General features: G+C 33.5%; 1 long non-coding RNA gene across 1 annotated transcript; it reads right to left on the bottom strand.

Annotated features, from left to right (window-relative positions):
- Positions 1 to 7,241: 7,241 nt before the first annotated feature.
- LOC149419881 (uncharacterized) lies at positions 7,242 to 8,760 on the bottom strand. Its single transcript, XR_016302769.1, has 3 exons — positions 8,515 to 8,760; positions 8,356 to 8,427; positions 7,242 to 8,269 (listed from the first exon to the last, which is right to left on the bottom strand). It is a non-coding gene; the product is annotated as an uncharacterized LOC149419881 (long non-coding RNA).
- Positions 8,761 to 17,771: the final 9,011 nt, after the last annotated feature.

Here is a 17,771-nt window from a genome sequence, read left to right as displayed (position 1 = left end):
GTGATGTAGATTGTCCTGTTTCCCGCTTTTACTATGAGTTTCCACCATTTAATTATATTAATTTTGTTCCTAGCCTTGAATGTTATGGCAGCACTGTGCGCTGTGAGAATCTCGATCCGCGGACTGATAGCTGTCGGTCACCCTGTTACCTTTACTAGTAATTACATACTCTGCGACTTTACTACAGTTCTAACGCTAATCATTCTACAGTTAAATCGAAATGCGACGAACAATAATTTGAGGTCTTGTTTTTACATTAAGGCGATGCAATACGTCGTGTAATATTTTAAATTGAGCCGCTATCAATAAAAACCCTTACGTAGATCGCGATAAATTTTAAATTCCCGCTTAACACCATCCGCCTGTTTTGATTTATGCAAATGCAAACATGGCCAAAAAGTGCGTATTATTTTATCTATGTGATGATGTTCACGCATTAATATTTATTTTTTTTCGATCTATTTATAATAACTTCATTTGCCACATTATACAATAAAATCATAACCGAAAATAGATTCGCAAGTAGGAGATTTTGAACTTTAAAGCAGTTTTCATATTTATATATTACAGACTTATCTAAAAAATACTTGATTATTTCAAAGGTCAAGATGTATTCTACTCGCAATATTTAATTAAAGCATCTGAAACATTTCTAGGCGACCAAATTTAAAACCAAAAACATATGATTTTACATTACTACGTATGGCATCGCCTTAAACTAATTTTTCGAACATCTCAATGGACATTATTTTGTGAGCCAAAAATAGTTGTGTTGGCTTAGAAATTCCAAAATTTCCGGCATGAAATTCACCGTTCGAGAGTTTTTGTTGCCTTAGGTTTTCTGCTTTAGGGTTCAGAAATATTCATGGTTGTTAATGGCGTTCTTGGGAAAGAGTTTACCAATCAAGATTTACATGGGAAACCTTATTGCATTTTTGCGTAGTTGAACTACTTTCAAATAAATAAAATAATATGAAAAGTTTTACAAGCGTAAAATAGTAAGTTATAGACAGTAGTTAGAGGACAGACGAATAATGATATGTACAGGGTGTCCGGGGGTAAAGGCACACACTTTGGGAAGTGATTCTACATGATATTACAAGTAAAAAAAAATCATAAACTCAACGTTTTACGTTATTTTTGAGGTGCAAAAAGTTGAATAGTTTGTATGGAGAAAATAATATTATCTACAAAAAAATATTTTTGATTAGGAAAAAAGAAGGGATTTTCTAAAACTTTTATTTACTTCTACCATCATGTACAATCACTTCCAGAAGTTTGTGCACTTTGCCCCCGGACACCCTATATATATATATATTTTTTTTTTTATTCATACTGTCTTATTACTCTCTTGAACAAAAAATATATATAACGGATATATTAGTATTGAGAAATATTAAATTAATTTTCAGAAAATAATAATTGTGAAATACCACTAAAAGAGTTTTATATTGTGCCTTTGATGTTTTTATAATTATTTTCTAATCTCATTTTAACCCGCAATTGGTTAAGCCACTTCACTCCAATATATTTGTAATATTGTTGGGCTGTAGTGGTGTCACAGAGCTCCCAGTTCGAGAGTTTTGCAGCTCTAGTAAAGTTTATGTTCTGGTATGAAAGAAGTTCGTTTTGCTCTATTAGAAAAGTACTTCATATCGAACACATGGATCACGTGTTTCCGCAATGGGTTATTGCTTAGCCGTCGTATTTCCTTGCCGGAAAAGCGCGATCATGTCAAATACATGCATCTGGTAATTGATTGGAAGTGGGAATATAGTAAATACGCCACTAAATGCTTTCATCTCGTATCTCCAATGACTATCAATGCGTATCTCTCAAAATGCAGGTGCAGACAGCCCGATTGAACAAGACCTTGAAAGACAAACCCTTGGTCGAAACAGTAAAGGATGCAAATTGACTGATAAAATAAGCATATTTTGGATTTTTTAAATAATGTTTTTTGTAGCTTCTGTTTAGTATACTTTTTAAAACGTGGTTTTTGTTATTATGACTTTTTTAAATTTGAAAAGCTAGGCACGGATTTTCTAAAAAAGTTTTGTTGTCACAACTTTAATCTATATTAAAAATAACTCCATCTAAAAACTTTCTTCTCAACCTGTGACAGTATATTTGCCGTTGTCAAAATAGAACAAATCTTAATAGTCGGTCACCAGATATGTATAGCTATCTCAATCTCCCATAGCTATATCAATTTCCCAAACTTCATCTTGCCCTTCCCATCTTTAACCTTACAACATTGTCAAAACACTTGCTCAAAGCCCTTGAGGTGATTTTTACCTAAACGGCGCTCTACAAATTATCCAATTATTATTTTTTTTTATTATACCTTGTTTCTACTTCCGATTTAGTTGTCCGGGTTAAATCTTCCCCAAAGGAAAAACTTAACCCTTCCACTCACTTTTCCACAAATGATCATCTAGTCAATCAACATTATGTAAGTGCATTATATAAGTAAAATAAATACAAAACAATACAAGAACAACAACACGTCAACTCACCAGATATCAAATGGGAAAAAAAAAATTCACCGTCTCCAGATATTTTCATATCAGAGGATTCGGCTCGGTAGAACTTCTAACAGGGCCTATAAATCCTACTGATCCCTCAACATAAATATTTAAAAAATCTTTTGTTATCCTACATGTATTCAAAATGACCGACTTTTGCATCTTTATATATAATTTTTTTGATAAATCTAATACGCCTAAATTTTTAATTAGAGAGCTAGGTATAATGCCAGTAGCCGAAATAACGAATGGTAATATTTTTATAGTCTGAGAATGCCAAATTATTATTATTATTATTAAAGGTGAAATTCTGTAACGTATGAAAAAAATAAGACTGCTGATTTTTATTGTCAACAGACATTTAAAGCGAATAAGCGATTGATGACTGTCCCATAAAGCAATCTTAGATTTATGGTTTGAAGTTTATCGTAAAGTGCTACACCAGCCACCCAGAATGCCAACAACCTGAGCCTGGCACTGAACCCGACACCTACCCGCTCCCCGCGCCCCTCCTCTTCTCCCTCTCACTCGCTTCACTTTCTCATGCATTGTCTTGCTCATGCGGAAGACTTGTTCGTTTCCTCCACTGTAAGCCAGTTGCCCAAAGCGAGCACATCTCCCTAAAGCACCTGGCTTTTAATATTATTTTTTAAATTGTTTTAAAAAGTTTTTTTCCTCAAGTGTTAATACAAGTGTTCTTAGTTGTATTGTAACGGTGGAAAGGGATTGCTATATTATGTAAGTATTCTTAATGTTATAATTATTTCTAATTGTATTTTGTAAGTAAGTAGCCATAAACATTATTATATTTTTTTTAATATTTTCATTACTATGTAAGTACTTATTTGTACTTAGTACTTGTAATTCGTTTTCCTCGTTAGCGGGAAGTATGAACCTATTTTCGAGTATATGAGAAAAATTTCATGTGAATTTTACAAAAAAAAAAAAAAGTTTTATTTCAAATGTAGATATTTTTTTTATTTGATATTTATTTATTTGCTACCGATTTCGACACATCATGTTCACTAGCAATCTTAAAACATAAAAGTTTTAAAACTCAAGAAATAAAAATAAAAAAATGGATTTTATTCACTTGGGTAGGTACAATTACCGTTTATTATGATATTTTTATAGCAATAAAAAAGTTTCACTACATATTTTTAATGAAGCGTAAAATAAACATGTCATCTGTACTTTTAATCGGTTAAAATAATCTTTGGTTTGGATGGGAACGAAGCCCAAGATTGAGTTCATTTTTTGTGTTGAACCTGATGAAGCATTAATTTTATTCGATGTGATATTTGGTCCACATTCATCAACGAATTTGAGCCAGATTAGACATTCAACGCTTTCAGTGGGTAGCGGAGAGATTTACAAAGCAGTAACAAGCAATTTAATATTGTGTCCCTCAACTTACAAATTATGCAAAGGAAGCTCTGTTCAGTAAATTTTAAATTGTCATCGTGGTTGGGTTTTGTTTGGGTAAAAAGCCTTCACGAAAGATTTGTTTAGCTAAAATTCTCGCAATTAATGCATTATTTTCACTGCGGGAAGTTTTGAAGATCAAATTGAGAAATCGTACAGATAAAAAATAGTTACGGTTCGTTAATTCACGGTATTGTGACAATCTCTTTAGTTTTCTGAGATTTGTCTGATTTAGAGTTTTTGACTCTTTTAATGGGGAATACCCCACAAATAATTATCTCAGCGACAGCACGTATATAGTAGGTATCTGCTTTTACCACTAACTAACTAACCACCACGCCGTTTCCCCGCTGGGGTAGGCAGATTTCGGACAGCCAAACAACTCGGTCTTGGCACACACTCCTTGTCTTATTCACATTCATACATACTCCTGCGTAAATCTGACTCTTTCCATTTTCCTAGTATTTGGTTTACTTGACCGTGCCATGTCTTTCTTGGGCGTCCCCAACTTCTACTACACTCCTTTCTCCGTTCATTCGCTCTACAATCCCAAACCATCTAAACGTCCCTTTCTTAATCTTACTCATTACGCCTACATCAACCTCGCACTCTTTGCGAATCTTCGCATTTCTCATATGATCATACATGATTTTACCACATTTTGCGCCTCGGGAATCTCATTTCCACAGCATTCAATCAGCTTTCATCCTTCCTCTATCAATTCCATGCCTCACTGCCATACGCAAGGGTTGGTATCAGCATTCCATTGTGGAAATTGTGCACTTAATGCAAAAAATATATATTTCATAGCTGCAAATTGGTTCTCACTTCATTAGTTCCTATCTGACAAATAGATAAGTCCTGGCAACATTCGTGTTATCAGATTTTAAAATCAAAATATGATGTCAACCTACTCATTTGGCTGTCAAATTAGTAAGTATAAATCATTAAGTCAAATATTAAGTTTGATGTGCTACAACATCGAAGAATCAATTATTTTGAAATGACATTAATTTAGTATCATTATATTGTAAAATATCTAGCCTACGGATCTACGGACCAAATTAGTTTCAGAAGTTATTTTTGGTTATAGATATGTTGAAACTGGTTCATGTCCATCAGTAAACCAGTTTCTTATTTAGTTACAATTTACTTGTAATGTTACATTTGAATATTGGTAGAAGAAATGCCTGAATTTCTCTCAATAGAAAAAAACATTGACAAAATCAGAAAATACCAACCCAAGATAAACACGAGGCAAGGTTTTTTGAGACTCGAAGCGTAAGTAAGTTAACATAAAAAGAACATCTAGTAATATCACACTGCTGAAAGTAAATATGTTCTTACATTCCTTTTAAACTGCTTAAGGAAAAACTAGATAAAAACAAATTTGATCAATGACGCCAAGCTTTGGTGAAAAACTTTAAACTTCAGCCGAAAAATCAGCTATTCGTCTTGTTAACTACATACGAGTATTTGTACCAATCTTTGATCAGGTTTTTTTTACCCGCTATGTACTTAATGTGTCTTCGTACAGAAGTGGTACAGAAAATTCAACAGGTGTATAATTATGTAGTTTATGTACGGGTTACCTAATTTTAAATCAGATTTTTAGCCTTGAATATATATTTTTAATTGGGATGTTAAGTCTGAAACAACTGAATCGCTTTATAGTACGCGTTATTTATGGTTATTGGATAGTAAATCTAATGATTTAATATTAAATAAGTTTTTAATATTAAAATATGTTTTTAATATTAAATCAATAACGGCCCATTACTAGTATTTGCATAAATATTCTAATAATATTTAGCATATATTAATAATCGATTAAATATTCAATATGATAAAAATCTGGACATTTGATTTCCTTATTGATTAATGTTTTTTATGACCGTATCACAAATAAACCAAGTTTTATGACATTAATTCTGCGATTATATTTATGTCATGTTTATGTCTGGAAATATGCTCAATATGTATTCTACAATAACATGAATGGAGATCTGTATATTAATCTGCGGTAATTCGTTACCCTTTGATACCACAAGAGATGAGCACTGAGCACTGATTACGTAAAGAAGAAATGTTGAACGTGTGGCCATGCATCTGTGCGTATAACGCACGAAGGCTTCTATTAATAACCGACGAGCTTCAATCCATGTCATGTACCATTTGTGAGGCATATCCGGAAAGGAAAAAGCTTTCTCTTAAAATGGTCAACGCTAATAACTTATTAAAGACACCTACTCTTCTTCAAAGGAAAGTCTAATTCATCCTAGAACCCAATCCGGTTAATTTATATGTCACCAACAAAACGATTGTATTAATTATCACCTAATGTTTGCAAATATTTGTGATAATTTCTTTTACCTCAATATCTACGTGACATGCTTAACACTTAAACTTATAAATAAACTCCCACAAGTCCCCAAAATACTTAGCACCACAGGATTTCAAGAGGTAAAATAGGTTTGTAGGCTTTTTTTGAATAAATGGATGATTAAAAAAGTTATCTGGTAATAACTGAAATTAACGTGTATAATTTTCATTGTAATCACGTCATAATATTACATAAAAATCAGATATTCGTTTTCTAAAGTAGCAAACAACAATAATAGTCTTGGAAGTCGGGCGAAGCCGGGTCTGCTGGAACCTTATAAATTATAATTGCTTATGAAAGATTCGGCACTTAAGGGCCCGCTTTCCGCGTGAAGAATTTAGATTTGGGCAACACCCTCAAAATAAACAATATTTAGTGTTAAAAGAATCCGACAGAGGTGTCTGAATTCGTATTAGGAATAATTTTGGGGATTATAATTTAAATAATGAAATTAAATTACCGACATCTATTGCAATTTTAGAAAAACAGAACCATTTTTAGTTAGCACCGAGCGAATTATAACGATGTCGAAATGAAGATGGTTCTCAAAATATGGGTTTTATTACGGATTTAATTAATTATTATTTTTTTTTAATTTTACAAAAAACATTTACGAAAGTTATTTGAATAGGTATAAAAATTACTTTACTTTACTAAAATACTATTATCACTTTTATAAAAGTAATTTATAACTTTTATAAAATCAATAAATATATTTTTACATCAATAAGGTTTTTCTTATATGGTTATCTTTATAGGGTGTCCGGGGGTAAAGTGCTCAAACTTCAGGAGGTTATTCTAAATGCTAGAAGAAGTAAAAATGAAATGGAAATTATTCGAATTTCCAAATTTTTTCCACAAAAATTTATTTTCCGTAGAAGAAATTGTTTTTTTTTCTATACAAAAAATTAAACTTTTTTACTCGAAAACTATCTTAAAACGTTGGAATTCCAAAAAAAGTTTTTTTTTCTTTTTTACTTGTACTATCAATTAGAATCACCTCCCGAAGTTTGTGCACTTTACCCCCGACATCTTGTATAATATGCGCAATATAATATTTATACACGTGTAATATCTACTTTTGTACATTTATATCAATTATATACACGTTTACATTTTTATGCTCATCAAATTTATTATATTATAAAGATAGATAGAAAGATCCTTAGTGCTTCCCGAGGACTTACAAATCAGAAGACTTTTTTGTAATTATTTATTTATTCATTTAAACAATTCAATAATTATAAAGAGTAATAAAACATGTAAGCAACATAAAATTACATTCTAAAATGTGAAAGGGGCTCTATTTATTTACATTTTTATGAAATTACTACTTTTAATAGTTTAAGCTTTCAGTGAACTTTCAATTTTATTTTTAACTTCTCTAAATATTATTTGTTTAAATTGTCAAATATAATTTAATCACAAACACAAGATTCACTCAAAATGAAAGATTGGTGGTTCTGAAATGTTCCCATAAATACGGTGAAAGAACCCTAAACTATAAACTTATTACCCTAAACATGCTTCGAGCGAAATGCGGATCTGGAAACCTTATCGTCAATCTGAGCAAAACATACCATGAACGTCAATATAGCAACAGCCTTTGTTCTGCTGCAGTTTCATTAAATGCCGAGAGATCCGTTTACAGTCTCCAAAAAGCAATACTGGGGCACAACCCTAGAAGCAAAGCTAAATGATTGGAATACAGAAAGATAAAAACACACCATTGTCAAAAATATCTTGGCCGTTAATGATTAAATAAAATTAGATTTATTCAGGAAGGCAAGCATTACGGTGATCGATGTTAAAAATCTAACATAGCCCTAGAATAACTCCAGTATCTTTAAGAAACCTTTCTCTTAAAGCTCAGAAAAAAACTTTCCATGACAGTTAGATATACCACTCTACAACAAGACCGCGTACGGTAAAACTGTAAAAAAAAATATAAAGTAATAAATAACAAAATAAATATTTCACAACACAATCATTTCATCGAAAATCTTAAATCCGTTTCACCTTTCTACATTTTCTATATTCTCCTTAAGAGTATAATCCTTAGATAATGCCTTTTCAGATTATTCGTGGAAGCTAGAAAAAAATAAAATCATTGATTATAACTGCACTTCCAGTGACCTTTTAAATAACAGTAAAGGGCTCAAATGATTTTATTATTACCTCCGTGCCTTTGCATCTTTACAAGACTTGGGCAAAACATTCTGTAGCGGAGTATAGATTTCACATCTGAAACATAATTAAAGAGTTTATTGAAAATAGAACACCAAGGTACGGTTAGTCAAAAAACGTACAATTAAGTTAATTCTGGGTAGAAATTGTACAGTTGACATTCAGGACAGGTTCACTCCCTCCTCCTCAAAAAAGACCCTCTATACAGCATTCTCAAAGATGACACAGGCTCTGAGAGAAATTATTTTCTTCAGGGCCTCCTTCCGACATGAAAAATAACATCACTGAACTAAATTATATTATTGTAGAAAGCAATCACTTTGTGGTTTGACATATTTAATAAAATAAAATACTTTTTTTGTTTTAAAACCACGATATTTATTAATTTAAGAACCGACCGGTTTCGCTTTACTTAAGCATCATCAGGGTACAAATTAATACTAAACAAGAAGTACATAATGTGTGCATATATATAACAAAATATAGAGGGAGACAACATGATACAAATATATTATAGAGGGAGACAACATGATACAAATATAAGCAACACAAAGACGGTCATAAAATACATTAATATAAGTGTACAAGTAATGGAAAACCGCTAGATAATTATGTAGACTAATGGGTTATACGAATAAATCGGGAAAAACAAAACATCAATAAAACCTCAATAATAACGGTTTTTCCGAATTTGCAAATCATTTGATCGATAAAGATCATACATTCTGTCATAGCACCGGTGCTAACATCTTACATAAAAACGGGCATGGTAACAGACTAAACAATTTAGAGGCACTAGAAATTAAAAAAGCTGTAAAAACCAAAAGTCAGATACTTAATAATCAATTAGACATATCAAGTAGTCCAATATTAAGTCTGTTTCCAATAAACCCATAAAAAATTCCCAGTTCTCCTTACCTCCTTACCACCTTGCCAGTTGATGTTTTGTTTCTCCCGATTTATTCGTATAACCCATTAGTCTACATAATTATCTAGCGGTTTTTCCAATACTTGTGCACTTATGTTAATGTATTTTATGACCGTCTTTGTGTTGCTTATATTTGTATCATGTTGTCTCCCTCTATATTTTGTTATATATATATGCACACATTATGTACTTCTTGTTTAGTATTAATTTGTACCCTGATGATGCTTAAGTAAAGCGAAACCAGTCGGTTCTTAAATTAATAAATATCGTGGTTTTAAAACAAAAAAGTATTTTATTTTATTAAATTATATTCCCCACAGTTTCAGAACTTTCAATAGCTTTTTTCGCTGGCCCGTTCATTATTTTTCTGGATTCCACGTTCGAGTATTGTTATTTGAAACAGGTGGCCCTTATTATTATTACATATTATATTATATTTCTCGGACATCGTTGCATTGTGAATCATTAGAGCAGATCTTAGAGTAATATTACTCTAAGGAGCAGATGTAAAGTGACGTGTGTATTTGTGTACGTAGAAAGTTAATTCGCAAATAAATCACGATCGTATAGGAACAAGAAAAGAGACAAGACAACAAGAAAACTAAATTAATAAAAAATTACCCCGTAATTTCTAATGCATTGGAATTAGTTTTATTTCCCAAAGTACCTATTCTGAAAAAAAAATAATAACTTTTTACTACACAATACATAAATAAAAATATGAATTATTAATTTTTATAGTAAATTATCGTTTATAATAAATATAAGCTTATAAATCAAAAATTGTATTTTTTTCTTCTCACCTATTAGATAGGATATAATTTTATGAGATAACATTTTTTCTTTGAAATACGGGATATCTTTCGTGTATTTCCCATCTTTGAAAAAACAATATTTATTAACTCATAAACTTTACACGCGCAAAAATTATCTTTATAGATTCAAATATTTGCACGTAATCGCACGTCTGTAGATCATAGAACGTTGAACGACACGTCTGCCCCCAAAGCCCTCGAGTTGGCGAATGAACTTTTCAAAGAAAGATAGGTTAATCTTCAAGTCGGAGCGAGCGCGCTATAATAAATATGATTTAAAAGTAATAGGCGTAAGCGACAGTTGTGAAAATGTTTAATAAATCACGGCGTATTTCAAAAATAGCAAAAATCACTTTTGGGGTCTATTAAAAGAAGCATTGTGATTTTTTTCATACATATAACTTGTAAAATAACAGAAATAAACGTGTTAATAATATTTTTCGGAGCATACTTTGCGATTTATTTCTATCGAGGGAATTTCAAATAATTACCGTTTCGGCTTTTGGAACAAATAGATACTATCTTAAAGAATAACATATATTTTTTTAAGAGCTTAAAAACTTCAAACTTTTAAGGAAAATATGTCAGAAATTGGATGAAATTCGAATAGTGGGCCCTTAAACCTAATTTAAACAAATTGTATATTTAATTTAAGGGTATGACAGCTTGAAAAGGTAAGTTTTTAATTTAGACGTGTATTCTGTTAGACTTGTTATGGATCTTAGTTCCGGAGAAAGTTTATTCCAAGCTTTCGGCCCAGATGCTCCGAAAGCGCGATCACCAAACATAGTATTTGGATTGCGCTTATGTTCCATCAGTCTGCCTACAGCTGATGATGTTGCTGATCTAAGAGTTGACCGCCTCAGACCAGTGTTTTCCGGGATGCATAGTTTTTCAGAGATGTAGGGTGGGGCCATTTCATTGATGGATTTAAACACCACCGAGCACAATTTGTATGGATTCTTTCAGGGCACTTGAGCCAGTGAAGGTTACGAAGGTGTTCTGAAATGAGCAAATATTTAGAAACCCCAGTTATGAGCCATGCTGCTGCATTAAACACTGATTGAAGTTTGTCAATTCGATATTTGGGAAGGCTGTCATAAATTCCTTTGCAGTAATCGAGACGTGAGACTACGTAAGACTTGATAATTAGTGTTGTTGCTTTTCTAGGAAGGTTTCTAGACTTGATTTGTCTTAGGTGAAAAAAAAAACGGTGCTTACAGTCCTATTTATTTGACTTTTAAACAAAAAGTCTGAATCGAAATTGACAACGAGAAGTTTTACTGTTGTTTTTGAGATCCTATGAATTCATGTAACTTCCTTAAAGTGATTTTTCACAAAGACGACGCGATAAAAATTATCCAATTATTATTAAACATTTTGGAATCCCATTTGAGAGATATTTGATATAGCGGTGGAAAGAGAAGCGAACGAGGAAGGTTGGAAAGTTCCTGAATATTGAGATTTTGTCACTATACATGGCAGCAACTTTATAAAGGAGTTTTTTTTAATAAGAATTGAGGTTTCTTATCAAAGCAAGTCAGCAACGAAGTGCAAATTAATAAATATTTTTTAAACATGCGACTTTAAATAGTGTGGAGTTTCGAAACAATACCATCTTGATCAGGTCACCTTGCCAAGGGGCTGTGCCACGGAGGTTATCAATATGCTTTTCATTTCTTTCTCTACATTCGTGAGATTAATCAAACGCTTGGGATGGGTTGAAAATTTGAACAATTCATCAAATTTCAACGTTAATTTTTGCGTTCTGTGAAAGTCCTATTCAAGTTCTGTTATTTTAACAGTATAGGCTAGTTGCTTAACAGAACTGAAAAAAAAACAGAACAAAAATCTTTCACAGAAGTTTTAATATCATTATAGGCTAGTTGCATGACAGAAGCGAAATAAAAACAGAACTTGAAAAAATCTATCAAAACACTTGAAAATTAACTTTGAAATTTGAAGAATTGTTCGAATTCCCCGAAACAACCCGTCCTTAAATCGAATTCGATTTTCAGCTATTTTTCAAAATGAAATATAATTAATTTATTGAAAAAATGTTCAATCTGAAGGCCGTTTTTTAACAAAGAGAGTAGGTAGCATTTTTACCCCTTTTAATCGCTATTTAGCAAAGCTAATGAAAAATAAAAACACCTTCAAAAGCATTCAAAAAATCCATTAGGCGTATTTCCTGTTACATCCAATTACCAGGAAGAGCCCTAAAGGCAGTGACTGAAATCATTTTACCCCTAAATTTTGAAACAACAAGTTCAGCGTACTTAGTAAGAAACCTAATTAATATTTACAAATTTTATTATTATGGGTAAGCTATTAAAAATAATTTATTACCATGACCTACCCTAGTTATAACTTATGGTAGAATTTACAACGACGGATGGTGTGTATTTTCAAGTAGCACAGACTTCACATGGTTGGTAACATTGTTTTACAATCAAAACGTATGAACAAGGGTACCAATTACATCCTCAGTGGTACCGATAGTAAAAACGTAATAATTTTTAGTTTAAAATTTTTGACAAAAATTTTTCGAATATTTAGTTTCAGAACGCGTTATTTCACAGAAATTCAAATTTAACATTGTAATAAAATGGCCATTCAGCGTCATTTTGTTTTTTGACAAATAAATTTATTGTAAGGCCCAGTTGTTTAGCAGAAATTCACGTGTGATAAAGTCATCAAGTGGCCATTAGTCATTAAGGAAGTTACATGAAATCAAATCCTTTTAGATTTTGAACAAATTGTGATCAGCAGAAGTGGACAAAACTATTTGGGTTAATACAATTTGATAGAAAACTATCTAAAATCGACGTTTAATCGGCTTTTGTAAAAACAAAACGGCTCTAAATGGCCATTTGATGACTTTATCATACGTGAATTTCTGCTATACAACTAGGCCTTACAATAAATCTATTGTTACTAACCGACTTGATAGTGCACCCACGTTGTAACTCTCCTTTAAATACTCCTTTTTAAAATTTGGAATAATCTATAGTCTTATTGTAATTAAACAGATATTTCAAATAATCATAGCTAATGATTAAAAATAACAATTATGATAGATGAGAACAGTTGCGTTGCCCTAGAAATTTTAGACAATAAAAACTATTTTAAAGAATTTTTGTAGCCGAACATTGCAGTTAGTGAATTTTTCAATCCTTTAGAAAACTTATTTCTTTTTCGTTCTTATAATTATTTTGAAACGGATGTTAGTGAATTTTTCAATCCTTCAGAAAACTTATTTCTGTGTCGTTCTTATAATTATTTTGAAACGGATGTTATAAATGAAAATATATGTTAAACTTAAATAATGTGTTCATCAAATATTTGTTTAAACGAAAATCATAACAATATTTAAAAAATTCATCATTAATTTCAAATTTACTTTGTGGTGTAATTTTAATTTAAATAAATACTAATTAATTTTTTTAAATAGATATGTTTCAAAACCAATGGTTTCTTTAAAAAAAACCTATTTATTTGATTCTTAAATTCGTTAATATTCCCTAAGTAAGTTTTTAGATTCTCACGGCCAAAAGCATTTTTGTTGTTTGTTTTTGGGGTGTTATGCCGTGTTGCGCTAACTCCTTATTTAGCCGACGTTTCGGACAGCGTTGCAGTGTCCATCATCAGGGCAGATCCGGTAGATCCGAAGATGTGTAAATTTTGGTTGTCGAGTTTGTGCTTATTTATTTGTGGCCTGGGCCCGTCCAAGTGCGAAATGCCAACGGAAGTGGCGACATCTTGTGGCGAATTCTGAAAGCACAGTATTTATGTTAGCCTGGGGCCCATCCAAGTGCGAAATGCCAACGGAAGTGGCGCCATCTTGTGGCGAATTCTAGAATTAGAAAACCGATTGACAGCGGTGAGAGTAGATGTACCCAGTATCAAGGTATAAATGGTTTTATATTGTATTATTATATGGTATTGGAGTATACTTAGACATGTTATTTGCGTTTAGCTTTGGTGTAGCCGTCAATTGCCGGATACCAAGAGCTGTTGAGCTTAGCTCCGTCGTCTCTATTGATATTAAATGGATTTTTGTAGATTTCAATTGCCTCCATAATCAGGCGTGATCTATAAGTTTTGGGTCTTCCCAGGACCTCGGGAGCAAATCCAAAGTAATGGCCGGTTTCAATTAAGTGTTCGGCGATTGCCGATTTATCAGGGTGGCCAAGTTTACAAGCACGAAAATGTTCTGCTATCCTTTTGGAAATCGTCCGCTCTGTCTGGCCTATATAAACCTTGTCACAACCAGAGCAGCTGAGTTTGTACACTCCATCTGCTTCCAGAGGAAACTTAGTCTTTGCAGACCTCAGTGCAGGATTCAACAGATCTGATCAGTAAGCTTAAGCAGGTTAAGACTGAGGAAGGAGATATTTTGGTCAGCTTTGACGTCGTGTCTCTTTTCACAAATGTGCCTCTAGAAGACTCAATGACAATGCTCAGTGAGATATATGAGGAAGACATCTGCAAACTTTTTGAACACTGCCTCAAAACGGGATACTTTGCGTTTCAGGGTGAACTTTTTGAGCAAGTGGAGGGAGTTGCAATGGGCAGTCCGTTATCGCCAGTAATAGCCAACTTCTTTATGGAGAAGTTTGAGGAAGCGGCACTTGATACAGCTTCAGCTGTCCCTAAAGTATGGTGGCGCTACGTCGACGATGTCTTCGCCATTTGGCCTCATGGAACGGAGAAACTTAACGAATTCCTGGACCATCTTAATTCTCTCCACAGCAAAATTAAGTTCACAATGGAGCTGGAAAACCAAGATAAAATCCTGCCTTTTCTAGATGTGGAGGTGATGCGAAAACACGATGGTAGCCTAGGACATACCGTATATAGGAAACCAACTCATACGAATCGATACTTACACGCTGATTCGCACCACCACCCAGCGCAGAAGAGAGGACTTATCCATACGTTGGTGACCCGAGCGACCAGAATATGTGAAGAAACAAAACTTGGAGCAGAACTTATAAAACTGACCGACGCACTGGAGCGCAACGGTTACCCGGCAAGTCAGACAAGGCAAATTTTAAGAGCCAAATCTACAACAAACGAAGACAGAGTTGAACAAGACTCAAAAGGCTGTGCTTTCCTGCCTTTCGTTCACAATGTGACAGACAGAATTGCCAGGCTGTTGAGAAAAGAAAACATCAAAACTGTCTTCGGAACCACCACCAAAATCCAAGACCTACTGAGGTCTGCAAAGACTAAGTTTCCTCTGGAAGCAGATGGAGTGTACAAACTCAGCTGCTCTGGTTGTGACAAGGTTTATATAGGCCAGACAGAGCGGACGATTTCCAAAAGGATAGCAGAACATTTTCGTGCTTGTAAACTTGGCCACCCTGATAAATCGGCAATCGCCGAACACTTAATTGAAACCGGCCATTACTTTGGATTTGCTCCCGAGGTCCTGGGAAGACCCAAAACTTATAGATCACGCCTGATTATGGAGGCAATTGAAATCTACAAAAATCCATTTAATATCAATAGAGACGACGGAGCTAAGCTCAACAGCTCTTGGTATCCGGCAATTGACGGCTACACCAAAGCTAAACGCAAATAACATGTCTAAGTATACTCCAATACCATATAATAATACAATATAAAACCATTTATACCTTGATACTGGGTACATCTACTCTCACCGCTGTCAATCGGTTTTCTAATTCTAGAATTCGCCACAAGATGGCGCCACTTCCGTTGGCATTTCGCACTTGGATGGGCCCCAGGCTAACATAAATACTGTGCTTTCAGAATTCGCCACAAGATGTCGCCACTTCCGTTGGCATTTCGCACTTGGACGGGCCCAGGCCACAAATAAATAAGCACAAACTCGACAACCAAAATTTACACATCTTCGGATCTACCGGATCTGCCCTGATGATGGACACTGCAACGCTGTCCGAAACGTCGGCTAAAGAAGGAGTTAGCGCAACACGGCATAACACCCCAAAAACAAACAACAAAAATATTCCCTAAGTGTTTATCCTGATGAAAAAAACATTGGTTTTGAAACATGTCGATTCCTTTGCTTAAATATATGGTGATTCCAGAGTTATTTATTTGATTTATATTTAAAATTAAATTATCTTATAAGCATGAGTTCTCCGAACAAAATGTCAAACATGTGTTCAGTGGTTCGCTAAATAGCCTTCCAGCGTTCGCTGCTCGCAACTAATTTTCAAATCGTACCGTTTTATTTCCAATTTAGCCCGGCGACCCGGTGATTATTCAAATTAATTTACCCCGGGGGAGTCATACAGTAATGGCTGAACATAATTGATGAAGTCGAGAGAGCAGGTTGATAACTTGGAGCTTCAATATTTACCTTGTGGATGCTTACAGCTTTAATCTGAAACGTGACTTCTATATTGATGAAGCCGAAAACGGCGTCTTACCTCACTTAAGTTGCCTTAACTAAGCAGCCGAACACTGTGCGAGATATTTGGTGGGGCGCGTGTAATCTCCAGCGAGATATGTCACGTGCTCTTGCTATCACACCTGTAAGTATCAACTACACACAAGTGCAAATTACACTTGGATCTCCAGGGGTGATTCACCTCTTTAAAAATGATTTTTTCAAATTTTCGATGTCAATCGTTTATTTCGTTAAAATTTATGGCATTTTTTTTTTTTTTTTTTTTTTATTACAAGATAATACATTACAAAATGATAACAAAGTAATAATGTATTATTCCCAATGAGTTTATAAAACTCATTTCGGGAAAGACAACATTAGAAAGGACAAGGCAAATAAATAAAATACATTAAAATAAATACATTAAAATAAATAAACGCAGATGTTATTATGGAGTTCTAGAGAAAGATTGTGTTAGTCATTAATGAAACTGTTAAGGAAATAGCTTTTAAGAGCTTTTGCCAGTGTTTTTTTGTTTGTTGCCGGAAGTTTTAAATTACTAGGTAATGCGTTATATTGTTTATGTGCAATGTATTGTAAGGAGTTAATTCCAAATTTGGTCGTGTAAGTAGATGACGATAAATGTATTTGATTTTGTGATCGTGTTTTGTGCTGGTGTATGTCAGAATTAAAAACTGGTTTAGTGTTGGTGTGTGAGGAGTGTTGAATTATTTGTAGAATGGCAGTTGTGATGTTATACTTTGGAAGAACTGTAAAGGGAAGTATTTGTGTCTGTGAGTATATATCTTTGACATGTGTATCCCATGGCAGATTATATATATTACGTACGGCTCTATTTTGAATTACTTGTATTTCCGAACTTTTTTTTTTGGTAATGGTGCCCCAGATACTAACTAGATAACTCAGGTGGGAGTGAATCATAGCATAATAAGTTGCACGCAGTAAAGATGTGGGGAGCACACCTTGGAGTCGATAAAGTACACCGGTTATAGGGGAAATTTTGGATTTTACATTCTCAACATGGGAGTTCCACGAGAGGTTAGAGTCTATGAGTAACCCCAAATATTTCGTTACTTGAACATGTTGTAGCTTTTCATTT

This window comes from Hesperophylax consimilis, chromosome 11 (assembly GCF_061612785.1).
Source record: "Hesperophylax consimilis isolate HC1 chromosome 11, BYU_Hcon_1.0, whole genome shotgun sequence".
NCBI lineage: Eukaryota > Metazoa > Arthropoda > Insecta > Trichoptera > Limnephilidae > Hesperophylax > Hesperophylax consimilis.
This window is presented reverse-complemented; position numbering and strand designations above follow the sequence as displayed.